Consider the following 16963-nt stretch of genomic DNA (forward strand, 5'->3'; position numbering starts at 1 on the left):
TGAATTCTCATGAAATAGGGATACTATTTATTCATTTGTAAATGTCAACCCTGCATATTTAATTTCCCCTTATAAACCCTGTCTGTATTTAGCCTCCTGCCTCTAAGGCAGAGCTGTGAAGATTACTGACCAGGGACTGAAGAGAATGGGCATTGCACCACTGGGGCAGAGGCTATCGTTGTCCTTGCCCATATCCTCTAGGTCTCAGCAGTCCTGTTTGCTGTGACTTCCTGCTGAAAGTCCCTTCACCGCTCTGCTGAGGGCTTTCTCTGACTGTAGAGAAATGTTCAATCCCTGCATACAACAAGCTAGAAGTGCTGGGAGTTGACACACTTGGGAGCAGCCTTGAACCAGCGACGAAAAAGAGTTTGAGGATAAGCACTGTCAGTCCCTTGCCCTGAAGTGGGACAACTTGGAGCCTTGCTCTAAAATATCTTTCAGAGGTTCTCAGGGACAATGAGGCACAGCTGCCCACCATGTTAATATGTCCATTAACACACCCTGCATAGCTCCCTTCCCTTCCCTGTCTCATTTCCCCATTTCCTGGGTGGTGTTTCCTGGGATCTCCTCTGAAATAAACCGCTGGCACCTGGTCTCACGTGCTGCTTCTGGGAAACCAAACAAAGACAGTTTTTTTTTTACAGGAAATCAGGCTTTGAAGTTGGGCTTTGTGGAGTGGGAAAAGGGTAAAGTCTGGAGGATTTTGGCCATGAAGTCTTACCCACAGGGAGAGAAGCTCTCCTGTCTAGTATCGAGTCTTAGCCTTGCTGCTGGCCACAGGAAGTGGGTGCTGAAGGGAACGTTTTCAGGCAGAGGGAACAACCCATACAAGGAGATCTATGAGTTTATCTCCAGTTTTGAAGTTTCACAATCAAGATTTCTTTCATTTTGGCACTAAACGCTATCAATAATGTCATGGGCCGCACCTTGTTCCAGGCACTAGGGGTACCATGGTGTTCAAGCTTTGGCACCTTCTTAGTTCTCAGTTAGACTCAGTTCTCTGAGGACCAGGATGTTCCTCCTTTAACTCTTATGATGCAGTAAAACAGCCAATGTGGTGGAAAGAAAAGGACCCTAAGCCGAAAGTCAGGAGACCCAAGCTCCATTCCCAGGGTCTCGGGGAGAGTCCGAAGCAAACAGTGAATTGCTGCAGTGCAGGAAGCTCACAGGTCAGGGTCAGTCCTAGAAGGGCTCTCAGTGACGAGCTAATCAGACTCGCACATTTCACAGAAAGAGACACTGGAGAATTCTAGAAGGGATGGGACTTGCTTAAGGCCATGCAAGGATTCAGCAACAATCATCCAGGCCCTTGAAGATGAAAAGTGTTTCAGGGGTAGTGGGCAAGCCAAGAATGATATAGGAGGGGCTGGAGAAACAGGCATGTTGAGGCCTATATTACCACCAATCCCTGGGCAGGTCTACTGAAGGCACACACGTCACACGCACATTTACATTTTCATTAATGTGTCTGTCACACTCACCATTTGAAGGGGTGTCCAAGGTCCTCTCATTCAGCCCTACTTCCCATATCCCATGCCATTGTTCATGCAGCTCCCTTTGCCTGGAACACTTACCCTTGACCTTCTACCTATCTCCTATCTACCTTCTGCCTATCTCCTACTCACCTCAGGAAGCATTTCCTACTAACTTTTCATGCTGCCTCCTCCACTCACCCAAGTTGGTTTTGTGTCCTTCCTCTGAGCCTCCACAGGCCCCTGTGTTTCTACCATAGCAAGTTTCATGCAAGTGTTATAATTATTTTCATTTCTTCTTTGCCATAGACTGGTGCTCTTTGAAAGTAGGCGTGGTGTTCATCTAGGGGTTGCATTGTTTTAGGACATTTAGTAAGCTCTTCATAAATGTTCAATGAATGAGTGAATGAATGCATGTTCAATTTACTCCATTATATTTTGGCCCTGGATTCCTTAGTTCTTAGCCACAATCAAGAGAAAGAATAATAAACAGTATCTGTACAATCTGTATAGACTTTAGAGTTACAAAGTCCTGCCACAGGTGAGGTCTCATTAAATTCCTACAACTCCTAGAGGTAGGTAGACAAGTATCTCCTTTTCAGAAAGGCCGGTCAACACCCAAATGTGAACTTCAGGACAGCCTCTAAAAATTAAAAAGCAAAGCAGCCTTTTTTGTCTCCAAGTTCCAACAACCCCCTTCACATTCAGAATGTCCCGTGTATTTGAGGAATCTCAGAGGGTAGCATTCATCATTTGTGCCTCAGTTGTTCCAGTCTAATGTGAACCTTCAGCCTCATTGACTCTAATGCTCCCGTGGCCCCTTTCCAAACCTGTCATCTTTGCCATGCTCTCCCATTCCAGCAGGGCCTTGTTCTCAGGTTGATCTCTCCATCTCTACCTGCCCATATGTACATATGAGATGTCACCTGGCTCACAATATATGTATATATTTCAGCAGGGTTCTTAGCTCCCCTTTCAATTGCAAGGTGATGTCAGGCCTTCTACCAAGTCACTTAAAAGGAAACTGCCTGTCCATTGGGTCAGTTGTCAGCCACCACAGTGAGAGCTGTAACCACCTCTCTGAAACCTTTCAGGGCCCCTACCCCAACTCACCTCCAGTTGGTGCATGGGGCAGTGGCAAAAATACTAGATGAGTGGGTAAAAGATTTGTATCCTAGCTTAATTTTGTCATTACTTGCTTTATGACCCTCCCTAGCCATCCCTCAGTTGCTTCTTCCTTAAAAGAGGAGAGGCGAAAAGGCTTGAATTAGATTAGATGAAATCTAAGGACGCTTCTCATGTTGACGTTGTGTGCTTCTGATTCGATTCCACATTTGTCTCCTTGGGGCAGAAAGTGGATGGGTTGGTTGGTGGTAGTGGAGGGTGTACAGGGAAAGTCATATGCCAGCTTGAGAGGCAACAGCACAAATAGAAAAACATTGCAAAGTAGCTTTCAGAGAATCGAAATGGGTTTACCATGAGCAATAACTTTAAGAAGCAGCTTTGAACTGTGAAAGGACGGTGTTTTTAAAAAATAGCACTCTTAAAAATATCATGAAGAAAATGTTTTCTAAAGTGTTTTTGTTATTGAGTTTGGACCACAAAGCACTCAATTTAACATGAGAGACTCATAACCATGTCCTTGGGTGTGAGAGTTCATATCAGTCACAGGGGACGGAAACTGCTAGAAGCCCAGGCAAAGCAGTGTCAGTTATCCATTAACCTAGAATGAGTGTCTCTCTAGATTTCTAGCCTTAAGTAAGATTACTGTAATTTCTTCTTTTCTCCAGGGTAAAAATTCGGGAGAAATTTAAAGGTTATATATAAACATAAATCCTATAGGCTTAAATTAAGGTAGTTACAGTTTACTTTCATATTTCAAAATCAAATTTCAGCTTCAACCCAGACTCACAAAGTAGAAATGTCAGACTTTTTACCGTAGTCTTATATAAAATCTACAACTTTCACTTAGAGAGGAAAAAATAAAACCCAATCTTTATACCTTATCTCCTGAATAGACTACAAAAGCGGCATGGGTCTATCTCTCAGTATGCCTTGAATGTAAATTTTAGGATTATATGCATTCAGAATGAGAAGGAACCTCAGAGGCAGCTAGTGCAGGTCTCCTCCCTCTTCAGTCCGGGTCAGAATTTCTCTGAAGTCTCCCTGACAGGTAAGCTTAGCCAGCCCTCTATTAGAACTTGCGAATTGGCAGGGTGGTCCAGAGATGGAGCAATGATGACCTCCTGAAAGCATTCATTACTGGACCACATTGCCAGTTAGAAAGTACTTCCTTTTACTAGCTAAATTCTGCATCCTTGAAATTTCTAACCACTTGAACAAACAAACCAAACATGTATTCCAAAATTATATTTCCACTATTTATGATTTCTTCTTAAAGGAATGATTTACAAACTGGGAATTTCCTACAGAATAGTAAATTTATCTGGGATGAGAAGTACGTGAAGACTAATAAGACTGATAATTTTTAAAATCCTTGCAATTATTTTATAAAGCATACTCCCACATTAACCATCTCATTTAGTTCTCAACACCAGTCTAGGATGCTGAATTATTACAAATGAAGAAACAGACTCAGAGAGGTGAGGTGATATGGCTGAATTGGTCCTTAAGCCCAGATTTCTGACCCCACATTCAACCCTACCCTCATTTTACTACTTACTTACGCAGCATTCTTCATGAATGTTACTAGTTTCCAGGCTCATGACATAAATACGGAAAACAGTTGCAATCTACGTGGAGGTCAGTCGAATAAAAAAGGCAGGCAAGTCAGCAAATTATTGCAGAACAATTAAGGACTGAAATTCTAGGTGGAAACAAAATACCTTGGAAAACCAGAGAAAGGAGCAACAAATTACCTGGTGGAAATGGGGAAACCTTTATGGGAAATAATGTTTAACTTAGATTTGGACATTTAGCTTTACTTGGAGTGTAGAGATTTCGGTGTAGAGAGACCAAATGATTATATGAGAGACAGAAGAAACTGCACAAAGCAAGACAAGTAGGTAAAAGGCCATGGCATCTTTAAGGTAGAGTGAGGTACCTTTTGTGGCTGAAGCACAGGGTGTGTGAGAGTGTAACACAGATGACATTGGAGAAGAAGTAAGGTGAGCCTAGGGACACTGGGTGCCATGGTATAGTCAAGAATGGGACAGAGTCAGGGAGGGTAAGGGCAACTAATATATTCAAAGAGCATCTTATCTTTAGAAAGATCATTCCAGCAACAGTAAGAGAATAAATGATAGAGCCAGAGGCTGCTAAGGGATGGCAATTTTTGAGGTTGTTGCAGTATCACTGGAAAAAAAGAAAGGAAAAATCCATCAATAGATAAAGGGATAAATAAAATCTTATATATACACCTAGAATACTATTCAACCATATAAAAAGGACATCTAAATGATGATATCTCATGGACACAAAGAGGGGAACAACAGACACCGGGGCCTACTTGAGAGTGGAGAGTCGGAGGACGGAGACGATCAGAAAAAATAACAATTGGGCACTAGACTTAGTACCTGCATGATAAAATAATCTATAACAAACATTTGTGACATCAGTTTACCTGTGTAACAAAGCTGCACATGTATCCCTGAACCTCAAATAAAAATGAATTTTGATATATACTATAACATGAATGGACCTTGAAAACATCACATTTAGTGAAATAAACCAGACAGAGAAAAGCAGATATTGAATGGTTCCACTTATGTGAGGTCCCCAGAATAGGCAAATTCAGAGAGACAGATAGCAGAATAGAGGGCAGAGGAAGAGTAGGCAAGGGGGAGAAATTGTTTAGTGGGTACAGAGTTTATGTTAAGGATGATGAAAAATTTTGGGTGTAGATAGCGGTGATAGGTGTACAGCATTATGAATGCATTTAATGTCACTCAATTGTACAACTGAGTGTACATTTGGTTAAAATCATAAATGCTTAAAATTTATATATTTTACAATGGTTAAAATTATAAATATTATGCTATGTCATTTTACCACTGTTTAAAAAAGGATTGATAGATTAATACTGTACTAAAGCAAACACATCAAAATGTTAATTATAGAATAAAAAAGTTATGGAAAGAAGAGCATGAAAGATTAATTTGGCTAAAGAACAGAATGTAAATGTTACAACTTTGACAACATAAACATGTAGTTGACAAAAGATAGAATTGAGAGGGCAAAGATAGATGTGTTAATATCTGTCTTCTTACAAAGTAGGTAGTCAACAGATTGCTGAAAGCAGGTGGAGCAAGAAATAGAGGTTTAAGTCTGTTACTGAAAATTACATATGTAATCAATAAAATAACTAATAATAACATAAATATCAAACACTAGGAGAAGGAAGGAAAGGTAGCCAATGTTAAATTTTCATCTTTCAGAGTAGAGATTGCCCTTGGCTTGTTGAGGTCAGGATAAAAGGTATTACATCTACATGCAGTTGTGGAGGAATCCACCAGAACACCCAGGCAGACCATTCACAGAAGGTCATCCCTGGGTACCTGCAGGTACGGGGTAAGAAGAGAGAACATCATAAGCTGTACTACACTGTTCACAACGACATACTATTTTAACTTTTAAAAGTTAGTACAATTACAAAAAGATACCCTCCTTTGAAAGAGGGCCTGAATTAGGACAGTAGCAGTGAAGAAGGGGAGAGGACTGTAGGAGGGGAGAAGGCTGCTAAAAGGCATTCATGAAGTTAAATCCGCAGGACTTACTGACTCTGGGGGGATGGAGAGAATTAAGAATAATTCCTAGGCTTTAGATCTAAAGAGTAGGTACTGTAATGTATTGAGATGTGGAAAGCAGGTTTGGTCTTGAGAGAAGAAGAGAGCTCAGATCTGAGCACACTGACTTGGAGGTACCCGTGGGATATCCCATTGGCATTGCCAAATAGTTTTTATATCTGTGAATCTGGAGCTTGATAAAGAGGTTAGGGCTGTACACCTTCCTTATAACTACTGCTTGGGACGAACACTAACTATTCATAGGCCTAGTATTAGATCTATGGTTTTGTGTTGGGAATGGTGGTGATGCCCAGTGGTGTAAGTCACTTTTGGAACAGAGAGCTACTTGAGACTTTATTTTGTGTCAGAAACTGGGAGAGCGAGAGGGTGGAGCCTTTCTTTGTCCAGCCATGTTTCTGCAAACTGGTTTGGATCATATATGTTATAACAGAACTTGGGGAGACAAAGACAGGGTGATGTGTCACCAGATTCCTCTTCAAGAAAAGGCCAGTTGCCCCTGCTGTTGGCAGTTCTGTGGGGAGGCAGCCCTCAATTGTCAGCATAATCAGGAATTTCTTTACCTGCAGATCCACCTTGCCAGAGGTCCCACCCTTCCAAGAGCAGTCCACATCCAGTGAATAATAAGTTTAAAAACATGGCCATTTCAGAATAACATGAGTTCATTCCAACGGGCCACGTTAGCTCCAGAGCTTCCTGTGGGTTTGACCAAGGTTGCTATCAGGCCTGCGTTGCAGCTAAAATTATCCCCTTTGCCCAATCCTTCCCTCCCACTGGTATAGATCCAAGGTCACTACATTAAAAAATCCTGCAATCCAAACTCCACTTTAAGAGTCCATGGTAGGGGTTAAATGGCTAAGCAAGCTCCTTTGATTTTGCCTATTTGTAGTACTTGCTATAATCTCATGTTCTGCAGACTAGATTGCTGCAGACAGACCCTAACTGAAGCACAGCCCTCTGCATTTTCCATATATACCGGTGAGTAGCTAATGGCTATTTTCTGTTTTAGAAGATAGAGTGAAAACAGGCTTCAATGAATCCAGTTGGACAAGTAACAAAAAGACTATCATGTGTTCAGCAAATAACTCCATCCAACTGCCCGAAAGACTCCCATAGCCAAAGCCATTAAACTTTATGTGTTTCATTTTCTCCCTCCTGCAACCCTGAAGTCTTTGCTGACATTTGAAGCCTGGTAATAATCAATGTCCCCTATCCATGTTACTGAATTCTCAGCCAAATTCATGGCTGTCTCATTTTCTGAGTCAGATGTCCTAATCAACTAATCCATTCTAAATAGCCTTGCTTCTGGATACAAAGGGGGAAGAAAAAATAAACGTCTTTAAGTTTCAGGGACATAAAATTGTGTTGGAAAATGTTCCTTATGGAAACATCAGAGGGTCACAGAAGGAGTGTTTTACAAATAAAAATAAATATATTTGGGACTTCTATGCAATGGCATGAATAAAATGAACCATCATTGGAGAAAAATATTCATTCAAAATGATTTAGGGGGATTTAATTTATTTGTTGTTTTGTTTTTCTTTCATATGTTTTTATCTTTCTGCATTTTCTGGACAACAAATTTTGAAGCCCAGTAAATGAAGCAAAATATATCTTGCATTCTACTCAAATTAATCTCAGGAACACAGAGATTGTTTTCCAAGGGTAGAGATACATAAACCTTTACAAATGAAAGGGATTTCAAGTGAATCAATTATTTAAAATGATAGTTGCCTGATTAGCAGTAGTGAATGTTTATTGAGCACTTACTATGTGCCAGTCACTCTGTTAAATATTTTATATGTACTGTCGCATTTAATCCTCCCAGCCCACCTGAGATAGCTAGGGCCTCTGTACAACGTGAATGATGCCTCCTACAGTTGCACAACATGGTAGCCCTCGGGTTAGGCATCATTTTCTCTTTCTCAGATAAAGAAATGGAGGCACAGAATGATTCAGCACCTTGCCACCAACTCACGCAGTTGGTGCATAATACTGACAGGTCTCAAACCAAGCTCATTTGGCCATGTCCATGGTTCTTACTACATTACAGAGTACCAGCTACTCTGTCATAAGGCATAACAATTAATTGTGGCAGGAGAGTGTCATCCTGATTACCATGCCTTCCTTGATCTTTATTCTAGCTGTTCCCTTGGCCTTCACCATTCCTTTGCACATCTCTGCCTGCTGAAATCACATGGATCCTTTAAGGCTCACCTCAAGTATCTGTAAAATTTTCCCTGGTCCATTCCTTTCTCTAGCAGAATTAATCATATCCTCCCTTTGACCTAACAATATTCTGTGCCTGGATGTTTTGTGTTTTTCAAGATGGGATAGTAACAGCATTCAAAAATGTTTCATGACTGCAATTCCAGTATTCATAACATTGAGTCAAGGAGATATATTTCTCTCATTCTTTGAAACAGGATGAAGCATTTTTCTCTCCCCACTACCCACTACTCCTCACTTTATTCCTTTTTAAAAAAATTTTCTCGGCCTCTAAAGGTGATGATTAAATTTGTTTATACCTATTACAGTATTTTCCATGCTGAAATGTAACTCACCTATCTGTGTCTTTCTTTTTAGCTCTAAGTTCCTCAAAAGCAGGGATAGATTAATCTGTATCCCCTATCCTTGGCACCTACCACTGTCCCTAGTACATAAGTGCTCAATAAATGTTCTTTGCATGAACAAACATCGTCATGCAGGACACATGGGGGTATTTCTGTGACCTACTAATCTCATCTGCTGGGTGTGGATTTTTATGTCTTAGTTCAGGGAGAGAAAAAATGCTTATCAACTGTGCTAACCTATAGGATACAATTCACTGTGTATTTATTGAAGTTAAGTCAAGTGTTACTGAAAGAATATTAAGCCATTTTAAAATGGCTATACAGAATTTACAAAACTTTCTATTTTAGCTCTTTCTTTCTTTCTTTCTTTCTTTTTTTTTTTTGAGGCAGAGTCTTGCTGTGTCGCCCAGGCTGGAGTGCAGTGGCATGATCTCGGCTCACTGCAAGCTCTGCCTCCTGGGTTCATGCCATTCTCCTGCCTCAGCCTCCAGAGAAGCTGGGACCACAGGCACCCGCCACCACGCCCGGCTAATTTTTTGTATTTTTGAGAGAGGCGGGGTTTCAGCGTGTTAGCTGGGATGTTCTCGATCTCCTGACCTCGTGATCCGCCCACCTCGGCCTCCCAAAGTGTTGGGATTACAGGCGTGAGCCACCGTGCCCAGCCCCTATTTTAGCTCTTTCATTTGTGTTGTGAAAAGAAAAGTTTCCTTTCAGAAAGAAAACACCATGAACTTAAATACAATGTACTGTAAGGTCTGTATTGGTACAATGATAAATTTTGCATCATAAATTGTACAATACTATAGTTAAAGATGTGATTTCTAAACGAGTAGGGGCTCATGTGCTCTCAGGGAAGTGTGCCAGGCTGATTCCCAGGTTACTCTATTCTCAGTGGGGCTTTTCCAGCTAGAAGCAGAGGCCAGGCTTTGGGGTCTCGGAGCCTGAGTTCGGGTCTGGCTGCTGACAATGAGGCCTCAGTGTCCTGGGGACATGTGGGAGGATTATCGACTCTCAGGGTGGGGCGGTGGGGCTGTTTTGCATGTTGTGAAGAGACACCCGAGCTGGGGCATTGTGTGAGGCAGCATGACATTGATTTCACTTGGGTGAGGAGCAGGCTGAGTCGAAAAGGAGTCAGCAAGCGAGGAGATGGCTTATCATTGGTTTCTTGGGTTTGGGAATGGCCGGTGAGGTACGGAGCAGCTTATTTCCGCGGCAGGTGGATGCAGTACGCATGGGGTAGGGAGAATTACAAAGAACCTTCTTAAGGGTGGGGGAGATTACAAAGTACATTGATCGAAAGTTAAGGTTAGAAGCAGAAACAAATAACAAGGGTGGAATGTCATCAGTTAAAGGCTATTTTCCCTTCTTTTGTGGATCTTAGGTGGCTTCGGTACATCAGGCCGAGGATTATGATGGCCAGCTTGGACTCAGAGGCCTGACGAGTAGCACTACACTGTGATCCATTCAACAACAGGACCTGCGGCACTGGCACCCTGATCCAGCAGACAATAAACAAAATTGTTATCACCATGGCGTTCTGCAGAAGTGTGAGCACCTTTAGACTCTGCTGTGATTCAAGTCCCAGATGGTCACTTCCTAGGCTGTGGCCAGGTCAGAAACCCTCTCTGGGCCTCAGTTTCCTCATCTGTAAAGGGGGGTGAACAGTCCCTGCCTTCTGGTGCTGGAATGAGGAAGAATTGGGCTAACAGATGATCGCTGGGTCCTGGAAGTGGCCAGTCAAGAAAAGCACCAACTCCTCTGTGACTTTGGACAAATTACTCCCAATGTTGGGCCTCCATTTTCACATCTGTAAAATGGATCTGTTTTGCTCATATGGCCTCCAACAAGATGAGAGCTGACAAGCGAAATACAAGCAAAAGCTTAACAAGCACAAGGCATCACACACATTTATCACTCCCTGGTGACTGATTATTTTCCCGTAGGGGAAAGTCAGAGAACTGTTGGCTTTTTGCATTTGAATAGCTGCTTCAGGTTCATCCTTCCCTACCCACTGCCCTGCCCTCACCCTGTGTCTCCAGAGAACATTCCAACAGGCTGCAAACTGACCACCTACTGGTGTAAGACAGGGAGGTCCTGGATGGGGCTCAGTGGCATGATCTGACTTCAACCCAGGGAAACTCCAAAACAGAACCCGTAACTCTGCTCAGGGCTCAAAGTCTCACAGTCAAATTGCAGCCCTCTCTGTCCTCCTGCCTCCAGTATGGGAGCCCTGTTGGGAGCAGGGAAGGGATCAGCTCAGAGAAAGGGTGAGCACTACACATCTAAGGAGGCGTTACTAAATCATCCTCCGAAAGCTCACTTTGGGGAAGGAAGGATAAGGGGACAAGAGTGCACAATCAATGGCTTCACACACATGACATCCGTTACCGCCTTTGCTTTTCGCACTGGATCTGGGAGATGAATGGTGAGGCTCAAAGAGAAAGTGACCCTCCCAAGATGCATAGCTTAGAAACCGTGGAACCAGCCTCAGGCAGCTCTCTTCTGCCTCAGTTTTCTCCCTCTGTGTCCCCAACAGTGCCTGCACCAAGGGGCAGAATATATGCAGGGAGGGGGCCGGGCAGAGGTTCAGAGAGGCTTGAGAAATCCTCATCTCATCTATTTCCTTTCCAGTCGTCCATCCGTGCAAACCGAGGGACCATTGGCGGCTATTTCCTGGCCGGGAGGTCCATGAGCTGGTGGCCAGTGAGTTGACTCTTCTTAACCACCCCCTAGTGCAGAGGCTCCCAACTCTCCTCCTCCCCACTGTCCAGGCCCGCGTCATGCTTCTCACCTGGACTAAGGCAAAGACCTCCCCGTTGTGTTTCCACCGGCTCACCGAGTTCCTTCTCTCCGCCCCAAACCCGCCTGGGTGGTAGCGCTTTGGCCATGGACAAACATCCCTGGCCCCTCCTAGAGTGTGGCTAAATCGACCTTGACTTGCACTGATGAATCTGGAATGTCCCCGTCCTGAGAGAGCTCAGGCTGAGGGGCAGGGCCGTTCTGTGATCCATCAGCTGCTGGGCCCAGGGGGGAAGCAGGGAGGCTCCTGAGCTGAAGCCCATGGCCCACTTGAGCGGTGGAGTTAGCTGGGGTTGGAAGATTTTTGGGGAGGGTGACACATAAGCTTAATACTGAAGAGCAGTTAAGTTGGCCGAGGATAGGCGGAGGTAAAATCCCCAGCAGCCTCAGGATCAGTCCCCAGAGCCTTTGTGAATACAATTTCTCCCCATCAAGCACACATTTCTACTGGTTCTCAAAATTAACTTCCTCCTCCTGGAATGGGATGGAGGGAGGAAAGCCCTGCCTCAAAAATGACCAGCAGAGTCATCCAGCCCAGTAGTAGCTGGCATTATCACACAGAGCATGCAAAGAAAACTCCACAGTGTGTAGCCGCCACCTCCCGCATCGCGTGTTGGCATCATCGGCGTTCAGCATCGCGTATCCGCATCATCGTCCGTCCGTTATCTGGGTCAGCGTCACTTTATCACGGGACAAAATCATCGGATGGGCAATCGTTATCATCCGCGCATGTTATCCGCATCGCATCCGCGTCATATTGGCATCGCGTTCACGCATCATCTGCCTGTTTATCATCAGCATCCGCCATCATCTTTGTCGATCATCACGCATCGGATCGCGTCATCCGCGTCGATCATCGCGGTGTCGTCACGTCGTCGGCGTCATCGCATCATTATCGCGTCATCACGGATCCGCGTCGTAAAATATTTATCCGCATCGGATCTGCATCATCGATATCGCGTCATCATCAAATATCGCATCCGCGCGCGTAATCACGTCGTCATCGCGGTTCATGGATCCGCATCATTAATCCGCATCGCCATCCGCATCGGTATCCTCGATCTTATCCGCCATCATCACGCCATCAGCCCATCATCAATCATCATCGTCCATGATGCGTCATCATTGCATCCGGCGTCGTTAATCATCCGCGTAATCATGCGCATCGCATCGCGTCATCGTAATCGTAAATCAGCATCTTGCATCATCGTTACGTCATCGCGCGTTGATATCGCGCGTCATCATCGCGTCGCGTCATCATCGGATCATCATCGCGTGCTGTTATCCCGCATCCGCATCATGTTATCCGCGCATCATATCATCCATGCCTGATATCCGCGTTCTGGATCCGCCATCAGGACATCATCATCACGGATCATGCCTTATCGCATCCGCGCCATCATATCCATCACATCATCCGCATCATCCGCATCCGCGTTATCCATTATCGCATCACGTTCATCATCGCCATCATCATCACGTCATCGGCGTCCATCGCGTTCGCGTTCGTCTTAGTTGTCATCAGGCGGTTTGTCACGCGTTCCATGATCATCAGTTCATCGCGTTCATCGTTGTCATCAGCCCGCGTCGCGTCGCGTCTGGACTCCACTCCACTCCTCCATTCCTTCCATTCCTCCTTCCACTCCATTCCTTCTCCATTCCACTCCATTCCACCTCCTTTTCAAACAAACCCCACTCCACCCTCCCATACCATTAAGGATCCTGTGGTCACAAATGATGGAGATTTTGCATCCATAGGTGTGGCCTGTCAGGTGTGCATTCTAATCTATCTGGGGTGGACGTTATATGATATAGTAAATCATCATATAAAGAAATCTAAATGTAGTCTAAATGCTTTTATGTTTCTCTTATATTAAAATGTATATACAATTAGAACATTAAATCAATGTAATTTTATCCTCACATGTTAAATTGGATTTGGGGAGATAGATTGTTAGCATTTACACTAACATACTCTTTAAATGCACCAAGTTCATTCATCTAAACAGAGCAGGAAGCAAGCACAAAATTCTTATAATAGTCAAAGTTGATAATATAACACAAATACTTAAAAGGCCCCAACACAGAACATTTTCATTCTTGTTTTATGCAATCACAGCAAATTGGTAACCTGGTCCCTGAGCCTACTCTACATCATAAGCAGCAAATGTGAAAATATAAATTCTAAAAACAAAACAAAATTGAGAGATATTAGCATGGAGGCCAGTCATTGCAGACATAAATGGCTCTACTCTACCTCAACAGTCCTGCGTTTTATGCTGGCTGACACAATAAGTGATCTTCATATTGGGAAGCCAGAATCATCAAATGTATTCACATATCAAAACATCACATTGTACACCTTTCATATACAAGTTTTGTTTGTCAATTATACCTCAATAATCCTGGAAAAAATATATTCAGTATGTTTGAGGAGGTTAAAAAAGATGTGATAAATTAGGAAGTGTTCTAGTCAATAAAGAATAAATTAAATAAAACTCGGAACTATTTGAAAAATTCCGATGTTCAGAACTTAGAGTTCACATAGTGGAGGTCTTATTGCTTTAGGACATTCTATTATGAAGAATGTAAAACCTATAATGGCTAATAATTTTCTTTACTTAAAGGCAAACTTTCTAATGCCAATATTATTGTCTTTTCCAATGTAGATTCTATGTAAACATCACTACTTTTTAAGTTAGTTCGTCTCTTGACTTTACCTAACTTGAGGTGTAATACGACTTATCTTAAAACCACTCACGTGAGTCAGACAATCCTGCAGAGACTTTCAGATGAGGACATATGGTGCATTCCTGAAAATAAAAGGGATGATATGATTATTATTTTTCCTCTCCAGGTTTCCCCAATCTTCACATTTGGTTTAATAATCAATACAGAGAATTGCAATTTCTATAATATGTGTTGTTACCAAATAATATCCATAGCACCTTAACTGTAATTATTCACATCTGGCAAGACTTCTGGTGTCACCAGACACATTTTCTCTTCATACCTGACAAGCATTAAGAACACAAGAAAGGGTACATCCTTTAGAATCATGAAAACCCTAACTTACCAGAGTACTATTCACTGTTTCCAGTGTGTTATTTTACCTTCTGACAAGTTTTATAAAGGAGAAGGGAATAAAACTAACTTACATTACATACAAGATGTTGCCTACATAGATGCCAGAAAGGGAAGCAAATGAACAGCTAGAACATATGGCAGTGAGCTGACAGCATAAAGAAACTAGTTCTGCATGAGCAACAAGAAACATCTTGAAATGTTCAAGACATATGTGTTTTTAGGAAGAAGACTGAAGTGTTTCATAATAAAAACAGGACAAAGTGAACTATGAGTGCTGAATAAAGTTTTAATTAAAAAAGGGTTTTTAGCCTTCAATGTGAATATACAATATGCTTCACAGATGGATTTTATATTTAAGCCTTATCCAAACCAAAAAAGTAAGTGAGACAAATAAAGCTTCTGAAAATGGCACCGAGGCTAAAATGTGTGTACACAATGAAGAGTTCTGGTACAAACAAACAAGGAAGGAAGAACAATCCTTCTGCCATCCGTTCTCCACTTGCACATTGCGTAAGTAGATCATACAACCTACCTTTGGTGCAAACACATCTCTCTCTAGTTTAAATATATAATAGACACACATAATTGGGAACAATCTAAATGTCCAATAGAGGAATGGTTAAATTACTTTATATCAATGCAATATTAGCCGTTAAGAAATACACTTATGCCTCATTTTAGAAAAATGAAGAAATGTACATGTATTAATGTCAAAATAGTAGGATACAAAATTTGTAAAAACAAACCAACTTTAAAAATGCGAGAATATTGCAATAAAATATACAAAAATATTAGCAAGTTACCTCCAACTTTTTACTTTCATATAACGACTTCTCTGACTCTTCCTTTAATAGTTTTTATGTAGCACTGCTTTTTAAAATCAGAAAATAATGCACATTTGAAAAGTCTAATTAAAGTTGAAATATTTACCTAGAAAATCTGATATGAAACAAAGATTGTTCTAAGTTTATCAGAAAATATTTTCTTATTAATATTTGATGTCTAAATAATCGTGACCATTATCTATACAGCTTCATTTTTGTTTCAAGACGAGAAAGAATTATTCCTGAAGTTCACTGGCTATAGGCAAACAAAGAATGACAGATAATCTCTACACTAATAACCCAGGCACCTAGCAGATGAAGATCTGACAATAATGTATAAGCAGCATACAGAGCCAATGGATATACTTTTCTATGTTTTCCTTGATAAAAAGTTTAAAGCAAACACAAAATGATATCTAAAGCTCTTTACAACACATCTAAAAAGCATGGATTTAAGCTGGAAAATTTCTTGGCAGTGAGTTTGGTATTTGAGAGTATCTTAATGCCAGGAAATATTTTTATATTGCAAAATATTTATTTTTAAAAGTTCAACTGAAATTGGAGTTTTTTATGAGATCTTTAAGATGGATCAAAAGTATATTCAGAAATAGCTTTCTTTACAAGGTTTTTTGAAGGTTTCATTTCATTTAGAAGCCATATTTATTTATTGTCAATACCTACTGATGTGCACCCCTACACGAAACTCTAGCTCTAGAAAAGAAAAAACTGCTCCCAAACACACTTCATTAACCCTTGTTTCCATACCTTTATGCCACTGCTCAATTTTTCTCACTTACAGCAATTTTTTCTTTTCCTACCTATTGCAATTCAACCTGTCCTTCAGACTGAAGTCATGTCCCTACTCTACTCATAAAGCCTTTTCAGATAAATAACTTTAGTTCTCTCCATCCTTTGAACTCATACTACTCATTGACTCCTCGGCAAATATGAATTCCTTTGTAATATCTCTTACTATGATCTTTTCAAGTATTTATTTCATCTGCTAAACTACATTGAAAGTTCTGTGAGAATATTTACGAAGTCAGCTTTTTTTTTTTTTTTTTTTTTGAGACAAGGTCTCACTCTGTTGCCCAGGCTGGAGTGCAGTGGTGGAATCATGGCTCACTCCATCCTTGCACTCCTGTACTCAGGTGATTCCTCCCACATCAGCCTCCCAAGTAGCTAGGGCTACAGGCACATACTACCATGCCCAACTAATTTTTGTATTTTTATTTTTAGAAGCTAAATCTTGCTATGTTGCCCAGGCTAGTATTTTTTCTTTATATCACCAAGTGTGTAGTTCACAAGTGCTCAATAAATATGCTGAAAGATGAGAAATGGCTGGAGAAACACTGACTACAGAACTCTTACCCTTGGCTTCAATGTAACCTTTGGGATGTTAGATATATCTGCTTAATCATATTATGAAAATGAAAAGCCATTAT

The sequence above is a fragment of the Papio anubis genome, chromosome 1 (assembly GCF_008728515.1).
Source record: "Papio anubis isolate 15944 chromosome 1, Panubis1.0, whole genome shotgun sequence".
NCBI lineage: Eukaryota > Metazoa > Chordata > Mammalia > Primates > Cercopithecidae > Papio > Papio anubis.